Source organism: Pseudophryne corroboree, chromosome 3 (genome assembly GCF_028390025.1).
Source record: "Pseudophryne corroboree isolate aPseCor3 chromosome 3, aPseCor3.hap2, whole genome shotgun sequence".
Taxonomy (NCBI): Eukaryota; Metazoa; Chordata; class Amphibia; order Anura; family Myobatrachidae; genus Pseudophryne; species Pseudophryne corroboree.
Window position 1 is genome coordinate 396,393,494 of NC_086446.1, and position 21,527 is coordinate 396,415,020.

The following is a 21,527-nucleotide window of genomic DNA, read 5'->3' on the forward strand; positions in this document are numbered from 1 at the left end:
TCACATTCACAATCGCTTGCACTTGCAGTTTTCAATCTGGAGTCTGCAGTTTATCGTATGTCGAAACTGCTCACAGGCACATACCCTCCAACTGTACCTTTTGGCAGATACAGTACTTTTTTTATGGTCTGTACCGATTTTTGACTCTCCAAACTTCCATTGAAAGTATAGTAAAGGCATTCCAAATCTGTACAGATGTTTTCTCTTACGTCCTAGAGCAGAGATTTTCAACCTTTTACTACTCGCGGCACATTGAACAAGATCTATATATTGCCAAGGCACATTCAAATGTAATGGTGATGCATGGTGCAGTTGCGCGTCCTAGGATGTCATGTCGCAGCTTCTCCATAGGTAACATCTGAGCCACATCTGAGAAAGCCAGAAGAGCCCAACACTGCCTGGCACAAAATCAGAACTGGCTTTGCAACCACTAAACCCACCAGTGTTGATCGTTCCAGGGCCTCATTAGCTGCAAAACACTGATGGTCCTGGCTATGGCGGCACACCTGGAGACTGCTCAGGGCACACTAGTGTGCCACGGCACAGTGGTTGAAAAACACTGTCCTAGAGGATGCTGGGGTCCACATTAGTACCATGGGGTATAGAGGGGTCCACCAGGAGCTATTGGCACATTAAGAGTTTGTGTGGGCTGGCTCCTCCCTCTGTGCCCCTCCCACCAGACTCAGTTTAGAAAATGTGGGCCGAGAAGCCGGTCACAGCTAGGGGAGCTCTCATGAGTTTTCCTAGTAAAAAGTTTTGTTATAGTTTTTTTTTTAAAGGGGGGCTGCTGGCAACAGCCTCCCTGCAGCGAGGGACTAGAGGGGGGGAGCAGTGTCATACCCTCCAACATCTTCCACAGAAAAATCGGTACAAATCCGGAAAAGGGGCGTGGCCACGTGTAAAGGGGGGGTGGCCACGCCCCCTTTTCCTATACTTTCAATGGTAGTTTGGAGAGCCAAAAATCGGTACAGACCATAAAAAAAAGGTACAAGATGTAGTGACCACACCCGGCGCTACTTATTTCACCCAAAGGAACAATTCTCCTTAACAGCTAACTTTTTCGGTAACAATCGTGTTTACAATTGATGTCGTATAAGTCTTATTTCAAAGAAGACACATGTCTGAAAAATTAAGACACACAAAAACAAGTGCAACCAATTTTGGTAATAAACAGAAAGAGTATTTGTTCAACTCACATAAATATGAGTCAATATAGCATATCATCCACCAGATGGCGTTGGTCCTTAGTTCTCACAGGAACTTCAATGCAATATGGCAAAAACCTCCACTAGATGGTATGGGACATCAATCCCCGCAGATATACTGGAAACTCAGAAAGATAGATATATGGTGCAATACGGCTTAACCATAAAAGAGTTTTATTCTGACAAAAACACACTTACATAAAACAAATAATTAAAAGCATATATCACCCATCTGGGATCAATACCGGAGACCAGATTCCAAACAGAGCCAGCTGTAACTGTGTCGTGAACGGGTTTCCGGATAGCAAGAACCTTGTGCTTAAGCGCGCTTTCGGAGGGGGGCAATTAAGAGGGCATTTAAATGGCTCCCGGTGTGTAGAACCTTATGCTTCTGAGGAAGGTCTTTGGGACCGAAAGCGCGCTTAAGCACAAGGTTCTTGCTATCCGGAAACCCGTTCACGACACAGTTACAGCTGGCTCTGTTTGGGATCTGGTCTCCGGTATTGATCCCAGATGGGTGATATATGCTTTTAATTATTTGTTTTATGTAAGTGTGTTTTTGTCAGAATAAAACTCTTTTATGGTTAAGCCGTATTGCACCATATATCTATCTTTCTGAGTTTCCAGTATATCTGCGGGGATTGATGTCCCATACTATCTAGTGGAGGTTTTTGCCATATTGCATTGAAGTTCCTGTGAGAACTAAGGACCAACGCCATCTGGTGGATGATATGCTATATTGACTCATATTTATATGAGTTGAACAAATAAATACTCTTTCTGTTTATTACCAAAATTGGTTGCACTTGTTTTTGTGTGTGTCTTAATTTTTCAGACATGTGTCTTCTTTGAAATAAGACTTATACGACATCAATTGTATACACGATTGTTACCGAAAAAGTAAGCTGTTAAGGAGAATTGTTCCTTTGGGTGAAATAAGTATCGCCGGGTGTGGTCACTACATCTTGTGTCTGGTTCTTGTTTGGGGTCTTGGTGAAGGCTCATTTGTACCACATAGGCTGCCACTATACACATTTTAGCACAGATCAAACCACACCATTTTGTTTTGCATAAAAAAAAGGTACTGTACCTATTAAAAAGGTACAGTTGGAGAGTATGCAGTGTCCACCCTGCGGGGTCTGAGCCACTGTCTCCGCTGACTGGACACTGAGCACTAGAGGGGTCGGATCGCTCCCCGCCACAGGGGATCGCTCGCCCCAGCAGCATGCCGCCACCCCCTTACAGAGCTGAAGAAGTGGTGAGTGAGACATCAACCCCCTAGCAAGCGGGGGGCCAGTGTGAAGATGGCGGCAGCGGGGAGGGACCGCAGTATTAACTGCGCTCCTAGGAAGGCTCAGCGGTACATGGTGCGGCACTGTGAGGGGCGCCCTAGGCCAGCGCTTACCCCCTACACTGGTCCAGAAGCCTGTCGGGTCCTCGGATCTCAGCCAGCACTAATTCCTCAGGCCAGTATAATCCATGAAGAGCGGGAAGACAGTGCCATTAAGGGGGCGGAGCTTCTCAGAGCGGACCCAGCAGCGTTTCAGCGCCATTTTCCTGCCTGCACAGCGCTGAGAAGGAGAATCAGGTCCCTCCACAGCAACTCCAGCTATCTGTAAATGGTACCAGGGGGTTGTAGAAGGGGGGAGGCTGTAATACGACTGTGTGTCCTATTAAGGTGCACAGTCAGCGCTGATAAGGGGTCTCCCTTTGGTAAAAGCCCTGTGTGTGGGTTGGCTCCAATCTCTGTGTCTCTCTTGCCATTCTTGGGGGGGAAACTCTGTCTACCCTCCCCTGTGTGTGTGTGGAGTGTTTGGTGGTCTCCTTTAGCTATGTGTTAGGATCTCCTGTTCTGTGCTGCCACGTCGCCATGGCAACCGGGAGGCAAGTGTTAGCGAAGTAACCTGAGCACAGCTGATACTCCGGTCCGGGTTTTTACTGTGTAGTGGTTACAGGCTCTGTGCACGGCAGGGAATCCGGCGCTGGTTTTGTGCTCACAGTCTGTGAGGTCTGAGTGGGGCGTGGACAGCACCTGCTATATAAACCATCCTCTCAGGCTAGGCAAATGCTGCTGAATCTTTGTTTGTTAGTCAGTTCCAGAGAGTTAGCTAGTACTGTGTGACTTTGTATTTACTTGTTGCTTACTGCGAATAGGCCTTGGGATTCGGTACTTCATTCTGCCAATCCGGACCTAGCAGTAAGACTGGAGTCAGTTGTTTAACCTGCTGGGGTTCTTTTGCTATTCTGTGAACCCAGCAGGTTTGCGGCTGTACTCTCAGACCTGCTTGCTTAATCCTCCCTCACTGTGCAGGGCGTCCAGGTGTCAGTTTAGTGGCAGTAAGCTGAACCTGTGCCCTGCAAGTGGGGGTTAGGATTGTGGATACTCTCCTTGTGTCTATATTTCTATCTCTGACCAAGGAGTTTATTTCCACACCCGTTGGTAACCCTTTGGGGTTTTTTCTGTTGCTCTTAGCAACATCATTTCGGGTGCTCCACATGTTAAATCACTACATCTCGCTTCATTGTCCGCTCTATTCCATCTGAGCATTCCTGACACTAGGGAGACACCCAATTCCTGAGCCTTTGGGCTTCCCCGTTCACTTTGTGTTTATTAGTTATTCCATCACCTCCTGTGTATGTTGTGTTATACTGTCTGTGAGTTCGTTTGCTTCGCATCCCTCTCTGTTCATACACCGGTATACTCCTGTTAGCAGCCCTACTCCTGTTGAAATTTTGTGGGAATATGGAGCATACCCCTCAAAATACTTTGCAACAGGTGGTCGATCAGGTGCAGGTCCTGACTCGACAATTTAATGAGATGTCCATTAAAATGAACACCCCGCAGGCCGCTAGCGGAGCTCCCGCAGCAGCAGCGGCAAGTTCAGGGGTTAAGGAGCCGAAAGTAAATCTCCCGGATCGTTTTTCTGGAGATCGCTCGCAGTTCTTTTGTTTCAAGGAGAGCTGTAAGCTATATTTCAGGCTTAGGCCCCAGTCTTCTGGGTCGGAGATCCAGCGGGTGGGCATGGTGATTTCCTTGCTACAAGGAGACCCACAGGTCTGGGCATATGGGTTGCAGCCTGACTGTCCGTCGCTTAAAAGTGTTGATGCTTTTTTTACGGCACTGGGCATTTTGTATGATGACCCTGACAAGATGGCTTCAGCCGAGGCTCAGATTACGGTCCTTAAGCAAGGGCGACGGCCAGCTGAGGTTCATAGTACGGAGTTTCGGAGGTTGGCTCATGATACCCAGTGGAATGACCCAGCCCTGAGAAACCAGTACCGAAGGGGCCTTTTTGACCAGATAAAGGACCAACTGGTACAATATCCCTCGCCTGATAGCTTAGATCAGCTCATGCAGTTATCCATCCGGGTGGATAGACGGCTGAGAGAGCGTAGGCTTGAAAGGGAGACCGCAGTTTCCTTTTTTCCCAAGGGAACCTCAGACTCTGAGGAATATTCCGAGGAGCCTATGCAGATTGGGGCTACCCGCCTCTCCTCGCGTGTGAAGACGCGGAGGAGACAGCAGGGTTTGTGTTTGTACTGTGGGAATAAAGGTCATGTTGTAGTATCATGCCAAGAAAAGCCGGAAAACTTCAGGGCCTGAGGGTGATGGGAAATATCCTGTCAGGCCAGAAGTCAGAATTTCCCAAAAAGACTTTTCTCATTCCGGTGACTTTGGAGATCCTCGGTCAAACTGTCAAGACTGAGGCCTTTGTTGACAGTGGGGCCGATGTGGTTTTCATGGACCGTCAATTTGCCCTGGAACACTCTGTGCCCTCAGTACCTTTGGCATCAGAGATTGAGATCTGTGGGTTAAACGGGGAACCATTGTCCCAGGGTAAAATTACCTCCTGCACCAGCCAAATTCCTTTGTTTATTGGATCCACACACTCTGAAAAATTGTCTTTCTATGTGACTGTCTGTTCTTTTGCCCCATTGGTTTTGGGGTTACCCTGGTTAAGGGCCCATAACCCTCAATTTGACTGGGTCTCTGGGGAGATTCTTAGTTGGGGTAGTGATTGTTTCAGGAGTTGCTTGAGCCTTCCAGTCAGGCTCTCGCAGCTAAGTTTGCCAGGATTGCCAGGATGTTATGCAGATTTTGCGGATGTGTTCTCCAAAAAAGTTGCGGAGGTACTACCTCCCCATCGCCCCTATGACTGTGCCATTGATTTGTTGCCGGATGCTAAGCTTCCCAAGAGCAGGTTGTACTCCCTGTCACGTCCTGAGACTCAGGCTATGGCAGAGTACATTCAGGAGAACTTGGCTAAGGGATTTATCAGACCCTCACAGTCCCCAGTTGGGTCGGGGTTCTTCTTCGTGGGTAAAAAGGACGGTTCGTTGCGACCCTGCATCGACTTCAGGGAATTGAACCGTATCACGATTAAAAACTCGTACCCACTGCCTCTCATTTCGGTTTTGTTTGACCAGCTTCGTACTGCCACCATTTTTTCTAAGATTGACCTACGCGGTGCTTACAATCTAATCCGAATAAGAGAGGGGGATGAATGGAAGACTGCCTTTAATACCCACTCAGGGCATTATGAATATTTGGTGATGCCTTTTGGGCTCTCTAATGCCCCGGCAGTCTTCCAGGAATTCATGAACGATGTGCTCAGGGAATATTTGGATAGATTCTTAGTTGTTTATCTAGATGACATCCTAATCTCCCATTCCCTGGAGGAACATCGGAAGCATGTACGCTTAGTCCTCCAGAAACTCAGAGACCACCAGCTTGGGGCGAAGCTGGAGAAGTGCGAATTTGAAGTCCAGCAAATCGCATTTCTAGGGTATATTATCTCCTCAGAAGGTTTCCAAATGGAGGGTTCTAAGGTACAGGCAGTCCTGGATTGGGTGCAGCCCACTAGTTTGAAGGCGCTTCAGCGTTTTCTGGGCTTTGCGAATTTTTATAGACGGTTTATCGCTGGATTTTCGTCTATAGTGGCACTCACTAAGAAAGGGGCGGATGTTGCTCACTGGTCTTGTGAGGCCAAAGCGGCCTTTGCCCGTCTCAAAAGGGCATTTGTCTCGGCCAAGGTGCTGCGACACCCAGATCCAGAGCGTCCTTTCGTGGTAGAAGTGGATGCCTCTGAGATAGGTATTGGGGCAGTGCTCTCTCAGATGGGGGTGTCTGATAATTGCCTTCATCCCTGTGCTTACTTTTCCCGTAAATTTTCGTCTGCCGAGATGAATTATGATGTGGGTAACCGGGAATTGTTGGCTATAAAGGATGCACTCGGGGAGTGGAGACACTGGCTTGAGGGGGCTAAGTTTGTGGTCTCAATTCTCACCGACCATAAGAATCTGGCATATTTAGAGTCAGCGAAGCGGCTCAATGCCAGGCAGGCACGATGGGCTTTGTTTTTTGCTCGCTTTAATTTTTTTATAACATATCGCCCTGGGTCAAAAAACAGCAAGGCTGATGCGCTCTCGTGGAGTTTTGCTCCAGTCCAAGAGACCACCGAGGAGCCATTGCCCATTGTGTCCCCATCATGTATTAAAGTGGGCATTACCCAGGACCTCTTGTCATTAGTCCTTAGAGCACAGGAGCAGGCTCCTCCAGACCTTCCGGTAGGTCTCTTGTTTGTGCCTCCTAGGTTAAGACAGCGAGTGTTCCTGGAATTCCATGCCAAGAGGTCGGCAGGGCATCCGGGTATTGCCAGAACTCGTGAGTTGCTGTCTAGGGCGGTGTGGTGGCCCTCGGTGGCTAGGGATGTGGATCAGTGGGTTCGGGCATGTGACGTTTGTGCCCGAAATAAAACTCCTAGAGGGGTTCCTGTCGGCCCATTACATCCACTCTCTATTCCATCTAAGCCATGGACCCACATTTCCATGGATTTTGTGATGGACTTGCCCAAATCCTCGGGGATGACAGCCATTTGGGTTGTCATTGACAGGTTTTCGAAGATGGCGCATTTCGTTCCACTGGTTGGGTTGCCATCGGCCAGACGCCTGTCTGAGTTATTAATGCAGCATGTTGTGCGCCTCCACGGGTTGCCACTTGATGTGGTCTCTGACCGTGGATCCCAGTTTGTGGCCAAATTCTGGAGGGCATTTTGTTCTGATCTCCAGATTTCTGTGAGCTTGTCGTCAGGCTACCATCCACAGTCTAATGGGCAGACTGAGAGGGTGAACCAGTCCTTGGAGCAGTTCCTCAGGTGTTATGTCTCCAAGTGTCATACTGACTGGGTTGCTCATCTGTCCATGGCGGAGTTTGCCTATAACAATGCGGCTCACTCTGCTACAGGGATCTCTCCCTTCCTTTGTGTGTATGGGCATCATCCTAAGGCCAATTCTTTTGACCCCCTGGATTCCATGCCTGGTGGTTCCTCTGTGGTTTCGGCCCTTAGGGGTATTTGGAGGAAAGTGAAGAAAGCCCTTGTGTCATTAGTGACCAAAAGGGTTTTTGATAAGCGGAGAAGACCCTGCAGCTTCAAATTAGGAGACTTTGTCTGGTTGTCCACCAAGAATTTGAAGTTGAGACAGCCATCTCATAAGTTAGGCCCCCGGTTCATCGGCCCTTATAAGATCACCAGGGTTATCAATCCGGTGGCATTTCAGTTAGATCTGCCCCGTTCATTGGGTATCAATAAAACATTTCATTGTTCCCTTTTAAAACTGGCGGTTAGTAATCCTTCTTCCAGTGGAAGACCTTCTCCTCTTCTGATACGGGGTCAGAGGGAGTTTGTGGTTGAAAGGGTTCTTGACTCCAAGATGGTTCGGGGTCGGCTGTCATTTTTGGTGCACTGGAAGGGGTATGGCCCGGAGGAGCGGTCGTGGGTGCGCAGTTGTGATCTTCATGCCCCCAGACTGATACGCTCTTTCTTCTCGCAGTTCCCCGATAAACCCGGTGGTAGGGGTTCTTTGACCCCTCGTCAGAGGGGGGGTACTGTTAGGATCTCCTGTTCTGTGCTGCCACGTCGCCATGGCAACCGTGAGGCAAGTGTTAGCGAAGTAACCTGAGCACAGCTGATATTCCGGTCCGGGTTTTTACTGTGTAGTGGTTACAGGCTCTGTGCACGGCAGGGAATCCGGCGCTGGTTTTGTGCTCACAGTCTGTGAGGTCTGAGTGGGGCGTGGACAGCACCTGCTATATAAACCATCCTCTCAGGCTAGGCAAATGCTGCTGAATCTTTGTTTGTTAGTCAGTTCCAGAGAGTTAGCTAGTACTGTGTGACTTTGTATTTACTTGTTGCTTACTGCGAATAGGCCTTGGGATTCGGTACTTCATTCTGCCAATCCGGACCTAGCAGTAAGACTGGAGTCAGTTGTTTAACCTGCTGGGGTTCTTTTGCTATTCTGTGAACCCAGCAGGTTTGCGGCTGTACTCTCAGACCTGCTTGCTTAATCCTCCCTCACTGTGCAGGGCGTCCAGGTGTCAGTTTAGTGGCAGTAAGCTGAACCTGTGCCCTGCAAGTGGGGGTTAGGATTGTGGATAGTCTCCTTGTGTCTATATTTCTATCCCTGACCAAGGAGTTTATTTCCACACCCGTTGGTAACCCTTTGGGGTTTTTTCTGTTGCTCTTAGCAACATCATTTCGGGTGCTCCACATGTTAAATCACTACATCTCGCTTCATTGTCCGCTCTATTCCATCTGAGCATTCCTGACACTAGGGAGACACCCAATTCCTGAGCCTTTGGGCTTCCCCGTTCACTTTGTGTTTATTAGTTATTCCATCACCTCCTGTGTATGTTGTGTTATACTGTCTGTGAGTTTGTTTGCTTCGCATCCCTCTCTGTTCATACACCGGTATACTCCTGTTAGCACTGGTGTGCGTAACACTATGTCCAGGGACACTGTGTTATATTCTGCAGAGGATTTGTCCTCCCAGGATGATCCCATTCCATGTAATCAGGATAGCACTGGTTTACCACAGATACCAGCAAGGGAGCCTGAGTGGTTTTCCTCTATCAAATCTTGGATTTCTCCGATTTCTGACAGGGTTGCAAGTAATGAATCTGCAACCCAGGTATTACAGAACTCTATGGCAGTATGGCCGGTTTCTGGTACCTCGGGACGCTGTGCTATATACCCCCATAAGCGTGCGCTTGTGCATGTCACACAAGACAACACGGATACCGATTCTGACACCACAGTTGATGATGGGGATGTGTCGCGGGGGTCTGCATCTCTTGCAAAAGGGGTGCAATTGATGATAGAGGCTATCAGGGATGTGTTGAATATTAATGATACCACACCTAACAAGGTTGAGGAGGCCTTTTTCACTGAAAATAAAAAGGCCTCGTTAACCTTCCCTGTGTCAAAGGAATTGAATGCTATATTTGAGAAAGCATGGAAAAACCCTGAGAAAAAATTCCAGGTCCCTAAACGGGTATAGGTGGCATTTCCTTTCCCTGAGGATGATAATGCCAATATTATCTTAGACCGAAAAGCTATACCTCTAGATACACTATTACCGTGGAGCCGCTATGGCCGCTAGACTGAATACACGTGCTACGCACTTTGTACGCTATTTGCGTACAGAGTCCTGCACGTGGTACGTACTTGGCGTACACACGCCGCTCTGAGTGTACAGAGAACACACAGCGAGCGCACACACAACTGATAACCTTTAAACCTTGTTAATGATATAATGCACTGATATGATTACACTTTAAACCCTTGGCAGCAAAGTACTGCAACGATGTTATACCTTAAACCTTAAGTAGCACTGACGGTATAAAGTACCCGCAGTGCGTACACCTTATCAATACCTATACACCTTATACAGATAAATACACTTTAAAAGCCTTGCAGGAAAGTGAAGACACAACACAGATTTGTAGTTGAAACCACAGGGTTCTAAGGCCACAGTGGATTAATTCCAAAAGGTAAAACAGTACAAATCATACACTACAGGCTAACAAGATAAATCTAAACAGAATAATGGCTACAGAGAATGTACATACGTGAGAATGTTCGCAAGCGCAACCCGGCCGGTCCTGCGCTAGTCAGATAGAAAGCGTTCAGAGTCTTCTGACCGGACAGGCAACAATGGGCTTTTTATATACAACATGCATACACAATACAATGGTCACTGTAATCTCATTGTCCATTGGACACAGGGATGTGTCTTTACATTACCGAAGAGGTCATAGGTTGATTTGAAAAGGTGGGTGATGTCTTTCCCCAACTGCTCTTGTGGGTGGTATCCTCTGGATTCCCGCCGCATACATAATATACAGTAAATACAGTTAATATCTATATTCTACTTCTGCACATAACTATATGCTGGAACATGCGATCTTTCTCTAACCAACACCGGAATGTTACCCTCAAAATACCCTACAGCTGGATACTAGACATCACCTTCCAAACTTTATCTGACCCTTCCTATCATGCAAAGGCGAATCTCTTAGCCCTGGAACTGTTTAAACTATTGATACTCGCTGATGTGGTGCAAGGGAACTATGGGAACAAAATGCACTATTTGGGTTAAATATGTAATGTTCTAATAACCCTCTACGCACTCACAAACTCCGCCGTAAATACCCATATCACGCGCATGATCGCCGGAGCGATCCTACGCAAATTGCGGATATGTGCACGCACGGAGGACTGAGTGCACAAGCAGCGGGCATGTGCATGGGGTTAGTACAAGGCATATGTATTATAATATTTTTCGACTTTGACAGTCCACCCTTTGGCAGTCAACAATAACTGCCACTATCTAAACATTAAACAGAAAAATATATAATACAATGGCCCTCATTCCGAGTTGATCGCTCGCAAGGCGAATTTAGCAGAGTTGCTCACGCTAAGCCTACTCCTACTGGGAGTGTATCTTAGCTTCTTAAAATTGCGACCGATGTATTCGCAATATTGCGATTTCAAACTACTTAGCAGTTTCAGAGTAGCTTCAGACTTACTCGGCATCTGCGATCAGTTCAGTGCTTGTCGTTCCTGGTTTGATGTCATAAACACACCCAGCGTTCGCCCAGACACTCCCCCGTTTCTCCGGCCACTCCTGCGTTTTTTCCGGAAACGGTAGCGTTTTTATCCACACGCCCCGAAAATGCCGTGTTTCCGCCCAGTAACACCCATTTCCTGTCAATCACACTACGTTCGCCGGAGCGAAGAAAAAGCCGTGAGTAAAAATACTATCTTCATTGTAAAATTACTTGGCGCAGTCGCAGTGCGAATATTGCGCATGCGTACTAAGCGGAATTTCACTGCGATGCGATGAAAATTACTGAGCGAACGACTCGGAATGAGGGCCAATATCTACATATGGTTGGATAAAAAGATACAATACATTATCCATAAATGATTGGATGGTAGGAGAAGAGATGTAGGCGGGAAATGTATGACCTAGTGGGATAGTAAAAGCATGTATGTATGAAATCCATGTCTGAGGGGCATGTATCATTGTGCCGTATATGTTCTAGATAAGCTTCGAGGTATTGCGAAGTATACATTAAATCCTTCTCATCCCGTATTAAGGGTCTGTAAGTGGGCCAACAAACACTACCAAGCTCTTTTCGGCTTCTTGTTTCAGCAACTGGGGTGCACATTTAGTTGATGATACATGGAGGGGGAACATATGTTAATGCTAATATGTGGATATCACCTGTCGACTATGTGTGTCACTACCTGAAGGTTGTAGAGATGAAGATAAGACACATATGTACAATATGTCATGACTGAGGTTTTTGTGAACCCGGTGTAGTGAAGTCTGTGCGGGCGACTGGAGGATTATGTGAATACTACCACTGACCTGGTTTGGAAATGCTGTGGACTCTGGGTTTCCTCCGGTGACTGGGAAGAGGAACCGCAGCAGAGATGGCCGAATCTAGGTTCTCCTCATGCAGGATTAGGTCGGCAGACAGGAGGCATGCTGAAGGTCTCCTGAAAGACAGAACTGGAAAGGCACTGATGAATCAGTGAAGAATACCAGGTATAATTGTGCTAAAGGGCACGGGGTGCTTGGAGACACTGAGGTGCTTGCGGACACTGAGGTGCTTGCGGACACTGAGGTGCTTGCGGACACTGAGGTGCTTGCGGACACTAAGGTGCTTGGAGACACTGAGGTGCTTGGAGGCACTGAGGTACGTGGAGGCACTGAGGTGCGTGGAGGCACTGGGGTGCGTGGAGGCACTGGGGTGCGTAGAGACACTGGGGTGCGTAGGGGTGCTGAGGCACGGAGGTGCTGGAAGCACGGAGATGCTGTGGCACGGAGGTACTGAGACACGGAGGTGCTGTGGCACGGAGGTGCTGTGGCACGGAGGTGCTGGAAGCACGGAGGTACTGAGGCACTGAGGTGCTGAGGCACGGAGATGCTGAGTCACGGAGATGCTGAGGTGCTGGAAGCACGGAGGTACTGAGGCACGGAGGTACTGAGGCACGGAGGTACTGAGGCACGGGGGTGCTGGAAGCACGGAGGTACTAAGGCACGGAGATGCTGGAAGCACGGAGGTGCTGAGGCACGGAAATGCTGAGTCACGGAGATGCTGAGGTGCTGGAAGCACGGAGGTACTGAGGCACGAAGATGCTGGAAGCACGGAGGTGCTGAGGCACGGAGGTACTGAGGCACAGAGATGCTGGAAGCACGGAGGTGCTGAGGCACGGAGATGCTGAGGCACGGAGATGCTGAGGCCCGGAGATGCTGAGGCACGAGGTACTGAGCCCTGGAGATCCCAACTACAACAGCAGTAAAACTGAAACACGACAGCTGTGGTTTTCAGGAGAGAACACGGAATTCAGTACTGTGCCTTTAAGACGAAACATTGCAGCTGTACCTTTACATTGAGACTCAGGGAAATGGTGAAATCAAATGGCAACACACAAGTAAACCAAACGGTAACAAGGGAGCAGAGTTTCCACAGGAACTTAGGTACAAAGGTTACCTTTAGGGAGCTCAGCTTAAGACCCACACAAAGCTGTATGTGACACAAGGAACTGGCCCAGATTACAACTCAGCCTCCTGATTTATACTTCCTGGTCCTTGATGATTGGTGGGCAGGATTAGGTGATGTCACTGTCATGTGACTACTCTAGCCAAGGCTGTGATGTAGAATGAGGCCTAGCAGGCCAAGAGAACACTGAAGCCTGGACTTCTGCAAAACACAGGATGCTTGCTTTTAGATTACTGAATTCAGCCTCACACAGGAGATCACCACAGGTGGAGCTGATTACCTATTACCTCTCAGGCAGAGAACTCAGGAAAACTGACAAGCTGTTTAACTCCGTGAGTGAAAAGACACAGGATCCAGGACAGATGGCAGGGGTAAGTCACCAAATATAAAACCTACAGTCAGGATTGTGACAGTATCCCCCTCTTCAAGGGTGGACTCCGGACACCCATCTTGAATCTTAGAGGAACTTGAGAAATTCATACAGAAGAATTTAGGACCTTCGTTGATGCAGATTCCAAAGGTTTAGGACTAAATTCTTTAACTACAGCGTTACTGAAAGTCTGTAAGTCATGGAACACAGGATCATTACTCTCAAAGAGCATGTTGGCCCACTCCAAAGCTCTTCCTCTGAATGCCAGGAACAGATATCGAGTAACGTTGGAAAGAGTTACTGCACCTGAAGGATCAGACTCCATCCGAGAGAGAAATTGTTCAACCAGAGCGGCATATTGCAATAAATCTCCATCAAAGTAAATAGGTGGAAAACCATCAGACGAAAGCTTAGAGGATGAAACTGAAGAAAGCTTTGGCTGGACGAGTAGGACTGGATTGGATCCGAGGATACTTGGATTGGCTGGAGCCAAAGGAGACGGACCAGGCTGGTCCTGGAGTATTGCTGGACCGGCTGGAACCGGGACGGACTGACCAGGCGGAGCCTGGAGTATTGCTGGACCGGCTGGAACCGGGACGGACTGACCAGGCGGAGCCTGGAGTATTGCTGGACCGGCTGGAACCGGGACGGACTGACCAGGCGGAGCCTGGAGTATTGCTGGACCGGCTGGAACCGGGACGGACTGACCAGGCAGAGCCTGGAGTATTGCTGGACCGGCTGGAACCGGGACGGGCTGAGCCCTTTCTTCACAGGGCTGGGCTGAGGCAAGAGCCCCCACTTCACGGGGCTGGGCTGAGGCAAGAGCCCCCTCTTCACGGGGCTGGGCTGAGGCAAGAGCCCCCTCTTCACGGGGCTGGGCTGAGGCAAGAGCCCCCTCTTCACGGGGCTGGGCTGAGGCAAGAGCCCCCTCTTCACGGGGCTGGGCTGAGGCAAGAGCCCCCTCTTCACGGGGCTGGGCTGAGGCAAGAGCCCCCTCTTCACGGAGCTGGGCAGCACTCTGTAGAATCTCTGGCTGGGCAGCACTCTGTAGAATCTCTGGCTGGGCAGCACTCTGTAGAATCTCTGGCTGGGCAGCACTCTGTAGAATCTCTGGCTGGGCAGCACTCTGTAGACTCTCTGGCTGGGCAGCACTCTGTAGACTCTCTGGCTGGGCAGCACTCTGTAGACTCTCTGGCTGGGCAGCACTCTGTAGACTCTCTGGCTGGGCAGCACTCTGTAGACTCTCTGGGGCTGGACGCTCTGAAGACGCCCCTCCTGGGGCTGGACGCTCTGAAGACGCCCCTCCTGGGGCTGGACGCTCTGAAGACGCCCCTCCTGGGGCTGGACGCTCTGAAGACGCCCCTCCTGGGGCTGGACGCTCTGAAGACGCCCCTCCTGGGTCTGTGGACACGGACTCCTCTGTGACTGTAAATGGCTTGAACATTCTTCTCTGGACACCAACTTGGGATAAGGTCTTTTAACCACCGGACCCCAGTCATAAATTTGAGTCTCTCTCAGAAGAGTAGCCTTCTTGATACCCCCGTCAGCAGCAGAAGGATCGGATACTGTGGATGACTTGTAGACATGAGCACTATGATACTGAGATTTGTCACTATTACCTGGCTTGCGAAGAATGCAGTCTTTAACAAAATGACCAGAATTTCCACAGTAAAGACAGAGATGTAGCTCCTTACGCCGCTGACGTTCAGCTTCAGAGAGCTTGGGCCGTGGATAGCTCTGATGAAAAACTTTCCCTTGCGCAGAGGAAGAGACTCTATTAACTGGATGGGACAAAACAGGATCAACAACGTTGGTAGTATTCCTGAGGAGATCAGGCATCACAGAGAGAATACTAGGCAAAAGTTCTTGTAACTGTAGTAACATCTGGTAGAAAATCTGCAGTTGGTCAGGAGTCTTAGAGCAGAAGGTCATAGAATCTCTGGAGGACGAATTCCGCTGCAGACACTGTGCCAATCGATGCTGAGTCGACTCCAGACCTTCCAAGCGTCCTGCAATATTGCTTAGGAGGTCATGCGTCAGACTAACACTTTCGGCCGGGTCCATGTGGCCAGTTCCTACTGTCATGACTGAGGTTTTTGTGAACCCGGTGTAGTGAAGTCTGTGCGGGCGACTGGAGGATTATGTGAATACTACCACTGACCTGGTTTGGAAATGCTGTGGACTCTGGGTTTCCTCCGGTGACTGGGAAGAGGAACCGCAGCAGAGATGGCCGAATCTAGGTTCTCCTCATGCAGGATTAGGTCGGCAGACAGGAGGCATGCTGAAGGTCTCCTGAAAGACAGAACTGGAAAGGCACTGATGAATCAGTGAAGAATACCAGGTATAATTGTGCTAAAGGGCACGGGGTGCTTGGAGACACTGAGGTGCTTGCGGACACTGAGGTGCTTGCGGACACTGAGGTGCTTGCGGACACTGAGGTGCTTGCGGACACTAAGGTGCTTGGAGACACTGAGGTGCTTGGAGGCACTGAGGTACGTGGAGGCACTGAGGTGCGTGGAGGCACTGAGGTGCGTGGAGGCACTGGGGTGCGTAGAGACACTGGGGTGCGTAGGGGTGCTGAGGCACGGAGGTGCTGGAAGCACGGAGATGCTGTGGCACGGAGGTACTGAGACACGGAGGTGCTGTGGCACGGAGGTGCTGTGGCACGGAGGTGCTGGAAGCACGGAGGTACTGAGGCACTGAGGTGCTGAGGCACGGAGATGCTGAGTCACGGAGATGCTGAGGTGCTGGAAGCACGGAGGTACTGAGGCACGGAGGTACTGAGGCACGGAGGTACTGAGGCACGGGGGTGCTGGAAGCACGGAGGTACTAAGGCACGGAGATGCTGGAAGCACGGAGGTGCTGAGGCACGGAAATGCTGAGTCACGGAGATGCTGAGGTGCTGGAAGCACGGAGGTACTGAGGCACGAAGATGCTGGAAGCACGGAGGTGCTGAGGCACGGAGGTACTGAGGCACAGAGATGCTGGAAGCACGGAGGTGCTGAGGCACGGAGATGCTGAGGCACGGAGATGCTGAGGCCCGGAGATGCTGAGGCACGAGGTACTGAGCCCTGGAGATCCCAACTACAACAGCAGTAAAACTGAAACACGACAGCTGTGGTTTTCAGGAGAGAACACGGAATTCAGTACTGTGCCTTTAAGACGAAACATTGCAGCTGTACCTTTACATTGAGACTCAGGGAAATGGTGAAATCAAATGGCAACACACAAGTAAACCAAACGGTAACAAGGGAGCAGAGTTTCCACAGGAACTTAGGTACAAAGGTTACCTTTAGGGAGCTCAGCTTAAGACCCACACAAAGCTGTATGTGACACAAGGAACTGGCCCAGATTACAACTCAGCCTCCTGATTTATACTTCCTGGTCCTTGATGATTGGTGGGCAGGATTAGGTGATGTCACTGTCATGTGACTACTCTAGCCAAGGCTGTGATGTAGAATGAGGCCTAGCAGGCCAAGAGAACACTGAAGCCTGGACTTCTGCAAAACACAGGATGCTTGCTTTTAGATTACTGAATTCAGCCTCACACAGGAGATCACCACAGGTGGAGCTGATTACCTATTACCTCTCAGGCAGAGAACTCAGGAAAACTGACAAGCTGTTTAACTCCGTGAGTGAAAAGACACAGGATCCAGGACAGATGGCAGGGGTAAGTCACCAAATATAAAACCTACAGTCAGGATTGTGACACAATACAATCACATAACATTTGTGCAATCGTTCTTGGGTGTTGATCGAAGTCTTGTCCGGATGGGTGTATTTTTGCTGAGAGTGTTCATCAAAGTCTTTTCTGGGTGGGTGTATTTTTGCTAAGGGAAAACAGGAAAAACAGGTGAAAGAAACGGACCGTGGAATCACGTCTTATCACAACATTGTCTCTATTGATGGGTCGTAAATTAAATCAGTTGTTGTAACAATGCCCCCGCTCCTCAAACTCATCACTTTGGTACCGCGCTTGCACCGCGTTAAAATTCGAACACACCTAAATATCAAACCAATCATTATGACAACTCCCAGGATACAAAGGAGAAACTTTCCCAAACTCACGATAACATTTTGAGCCCATTCTCCTAAACCTGAGAACCAATTGCGTGGGTTCAACCCAGTGGCGTTCGGTGAGGTCAGAGGCTGGTGAAGCACTACAGCCATAATGTCCGCCGAATCCTGCCGATGACCCCTACCGCCGCCGAGCCAATGCTCGCTACTGCCACTGAGCCGATGCCTGCTGCCACCGCCAATGGCTTACAAACTAGCCCACCATCAACTGACCCAGCCCTCCGCCGCTAATTTGCACCTCAGTCCGATGCCGCCAATGCCCGCTGCCTGCCTGCTCATCATACTTGTGATATATTGTACATTTTTATAGAAAAAAATAAAAATTAGTGTTTGGGAAGGGAGTGGGAGGAGGACATGAATGCAATTTTGTTGTCCAGGGCTTCCATTAACTTAATGGAGAAGGATCTGAATGGGTTCAAAAATGTAAAAAAAAAATGCGTGAGGTCCCCCTTCCTAAGTATAACCAGCCTCGGGCTCTTTGAGCCGGTCCTGGTTGTTTAAATACTGGGGAAAAATTGGACAGGGGTTCCCCGTATTTAGACAACCAGCACCGGGCTCTTAGACCGGTCCTGGTTCCAAAAATACGGGGGACAAAAGATGTAGGGGTCCCCCGTATTTTTAAAACCAGCACCGGACTCCACTAGCCAGGGACATAATGCCACAGCCGGGGGACACATTTATGTAGGTCCCTGCAGCCGTGGCATTACCCGCCCCCAACTAGTCACCCCTGGCCGGGGTTCCCTGGAGGAGTGGGGACCCCTTAAATCAAGAGGTCCCCCCCCTCCAGGCACCCAAGGGTCAGGGGTGAAGCCCGAGGCTGTCCCCAGCACCCCTGGGCGGTGGGTGCCGGGCTGATAGCCATAAGTGTGTATAAAAAAGAATATTGTTTTTTTGTTGTGGAACTACAAGGCCCAGCAAGCCTCCCCCGCTTGCTGGTACTTGGAGAACCTCAAGTGCCAGCATGCGGGGAAATAACAGGCCCGCTGGTACCTGTAGTTCTACAACAACAAAAATACCCAAATAAAAACACAACACACACACACCATGAAAGTAAAAATGTATTAAAACACACTTACACACTCACACATACTTACCTACATCCCACGCCGGTCACGTCCACTTGTCCAGTAGAATCCAATAGGGCCGGTACCTGTAAAAATGAAAATTATACTTACAAACAAAGTAATCCACAGGAGGAGAGAGAGAGAGAGAGAGAGAGAAATTAATGAATGAATATTATGCACTCGCTGACGCGGGAAGACGTTAGCACAGACAGGGGAGAGTGCTGCTGCTAACTGGGATGATGGAGCAGGCTCCCCCAATAGTTGTGAGCCTAGTAGCTGTACCCCTAGTAGCTTTGCCCCCTATAGCAGTGCCCCGAGTAGTTATGACCCCTGTAGTTGTGCCCCCAGTCGCAGTGCCCCTTGTAGCTGTGCCCCCTGTAGCTGTGCCCCCAGTAGTTGTGACCCCTGTAGCTGTGCCCGTTGTAGCTGTGCCCCTTGTAGTTGTGCCCCCAGTCGCTGTGGCCCCTGTAGCTTTGCCCCCAGTCGCTGTGCCCCCAGTAGTTGTGACCCCAGTCGCTGTGCCCCTTGTAGCTTTGCCCCCAATAGCTGTGCCCCCTAGCTGTGCCCAAAGTAGTTGTGCCCCCAGTCGCTGTGCCCCCAGTCGCTTTGCCCCCAGTAGCTGTGACCCCTGTAATTGTGCCCCCAGTTGCTGTGCCCCTTGTAGTTGAGCCCCCCAATTGCTGTGCCCCTTGTAGTTGTGCCCCCCAGTTGCTGTGCCCCTTGTAGTTGTGCCCCCCAGTTGCTGTGCCCCTTGTTCTTGTGCCCCTTATAGCTGTGCCCCTTGTTGTTGTGCCCCCCAGTTGCTGTGCCCCTGTTGCTGTGCCCCTTGTTGTTGTGCCCCCCAGTTGCTGTGCCCCTTGTTGTCGTGCCCCCCAGTTGCTGTGCCTCTTGTTGTTGCGCCCCCCAGTTGCTGTGCCCCTTGTTGTTGCGCCCCCCTGTTGCTGTGCCCCTTGTTGTTGTGCCCCCCACTTGCTGTGCCCCTGTTGCTGTGCCCCTTGTTGTTGCGCCCCCCAGTTGCTGTGCCCCTGTTGCTGTGCCCCTTGTTGTTGTGCCCCCCAGTTGCTGTGCCCCTCTTGCTGTGCCCCTTGTTGTTGTGCCCCCCAGTTGCTGTGCCCCTCTTGCTGTGCCCCTTGTTGTTGTGCCCCCCAGTTGCTGTGCCCCTCTTGCTGCCCCCAACACAAACACATAAAAAAAAAACACACACACACATACTTACCGCTCCCGCAGCACTGTCCTCTGTCTCCGTCCGCCGGCTCGTCTCTGCTATACTATGGGAGAGACGTCATGACTCATGACGTCTCTCCCATAGTAGCAGCGCTGGCTGCAGCGGGCGCCCACACAGCCCACGGCGCCTGCTGCAGTCGGGAAGGGGGCTCGCTACGCTAGTGATTGGACAGCGGATCCAGCACTGGATCCGCTGGGCCAATCACATCTGCGGCACTGACAGGGGCGTGCATTCATCGGGGCTGAATGCACGCCCCTGTCATTGCGGCACCAGTATAGGTGCCGCTTGTCCATTCATTTTCAATGGGCTTTCACAGCCCATTGCTGCGCCCCGCCCCTGCCCGCCCCCCGCTGCCCGGAGTTTTAGTGTTGGCAGCGGGAGGCACCTCTCCCGCTGCCTCCCACCCTCACAAGCAGCCACAGGGGGGGAATTATTAAAATAATGAAAAAAGATATTGATAACAGACTCTGTTATAAATATATTCTTTTTATTATTTTAATCATTATGACAGGGGAGGCACTGCCTCCCCTGCCTCCCCGTCCCTGGTTCAACCATGAGACCCAGCCGGTCAGTTCATTACCCACAGCAGTAAGGGTAAGGTTGTGTCTCCTCCGGAACTCCCACTTCAACTGCAAGATATCGTCCATCTTTTGATCTATGACCTCGGTTGGATCATCAGTACTGTTTGTAATGTACGTGCAGCACTTCACACCATACTGAGTTGCTAAGGTGACACAGTACCCACCTGTCACCGCTGTGATATAATTGAGAACTATCCTGTGCTGGATCAGTTCTGTTTTGTAAGCTTGCAACTCCCTCCCTGTATACCTGAAGGTGTCATCATACATCTCGGTGATATTATCTATTAGGTTCGCTAGCGCATGGATATTCCTATAATTTATAATTCCTCTGACGGTACGGGTGATATCTAACGTGAGTAGGAATTGAATCCCGGTGGATTCGTGGATCAAATCAGAGGCTGCGTGCTCTGTCCTATCTATAAGGTGTCTCTTAACGATGTGTTCATAGTGAGTGTGAGTGTAAGGAGCTTGAGCATTGCGATGAACGTCTTTCATCTTATTATGGGTTATGGTCATAACTTCTGGCAACACTCTTCCAATGTAACACAATCCCTCTGAGTTTGGGGCAAGCCACTTATACGCCTTCCTCCCGAATATGAAATATGCATCATCGGGGAGAACATATGGGACAGAATATGACATTACCATATTGCAAACCTTCCAAGTGAAAAATCCTATCCCTAACTCTCTCATCTGTTCAGTACACGTATCAGGCTATATGATATGCGCACAGTACCCTGGTGATACTTCTCCAACCCGCATGGTCCTACTTCCTAGAGTATACCTGTACCGAAAATACCTTCCACCGTCGGCTATTTGGCGTATAAGTTCAGTGTCTACGGGTATTCTGTCGGCTCTGTGTGAAAATGCCATGGTTTGGTTATTCCATGTCACTTCCCAATTTCCCGTCTTTCGGGAATTGGAAATGTTGAAACATACTAAGGATCTATCCACGTGATATTGGTGGAGCTTCAAACTAGGGGGCCTAGAAATATTAAACTTCTTGGCCACCGGTCTCCCACCCCTTAATTCAAGTGCCTCATCTTTTGTTAAGGGATACGGCACTAGTCCTGACTTGCTCTGACCTTGAGGTACTTGTGAGCACACCCAGCATTCTGTTTGGTTTAAAACCTTACCCACTAATGAGTGAT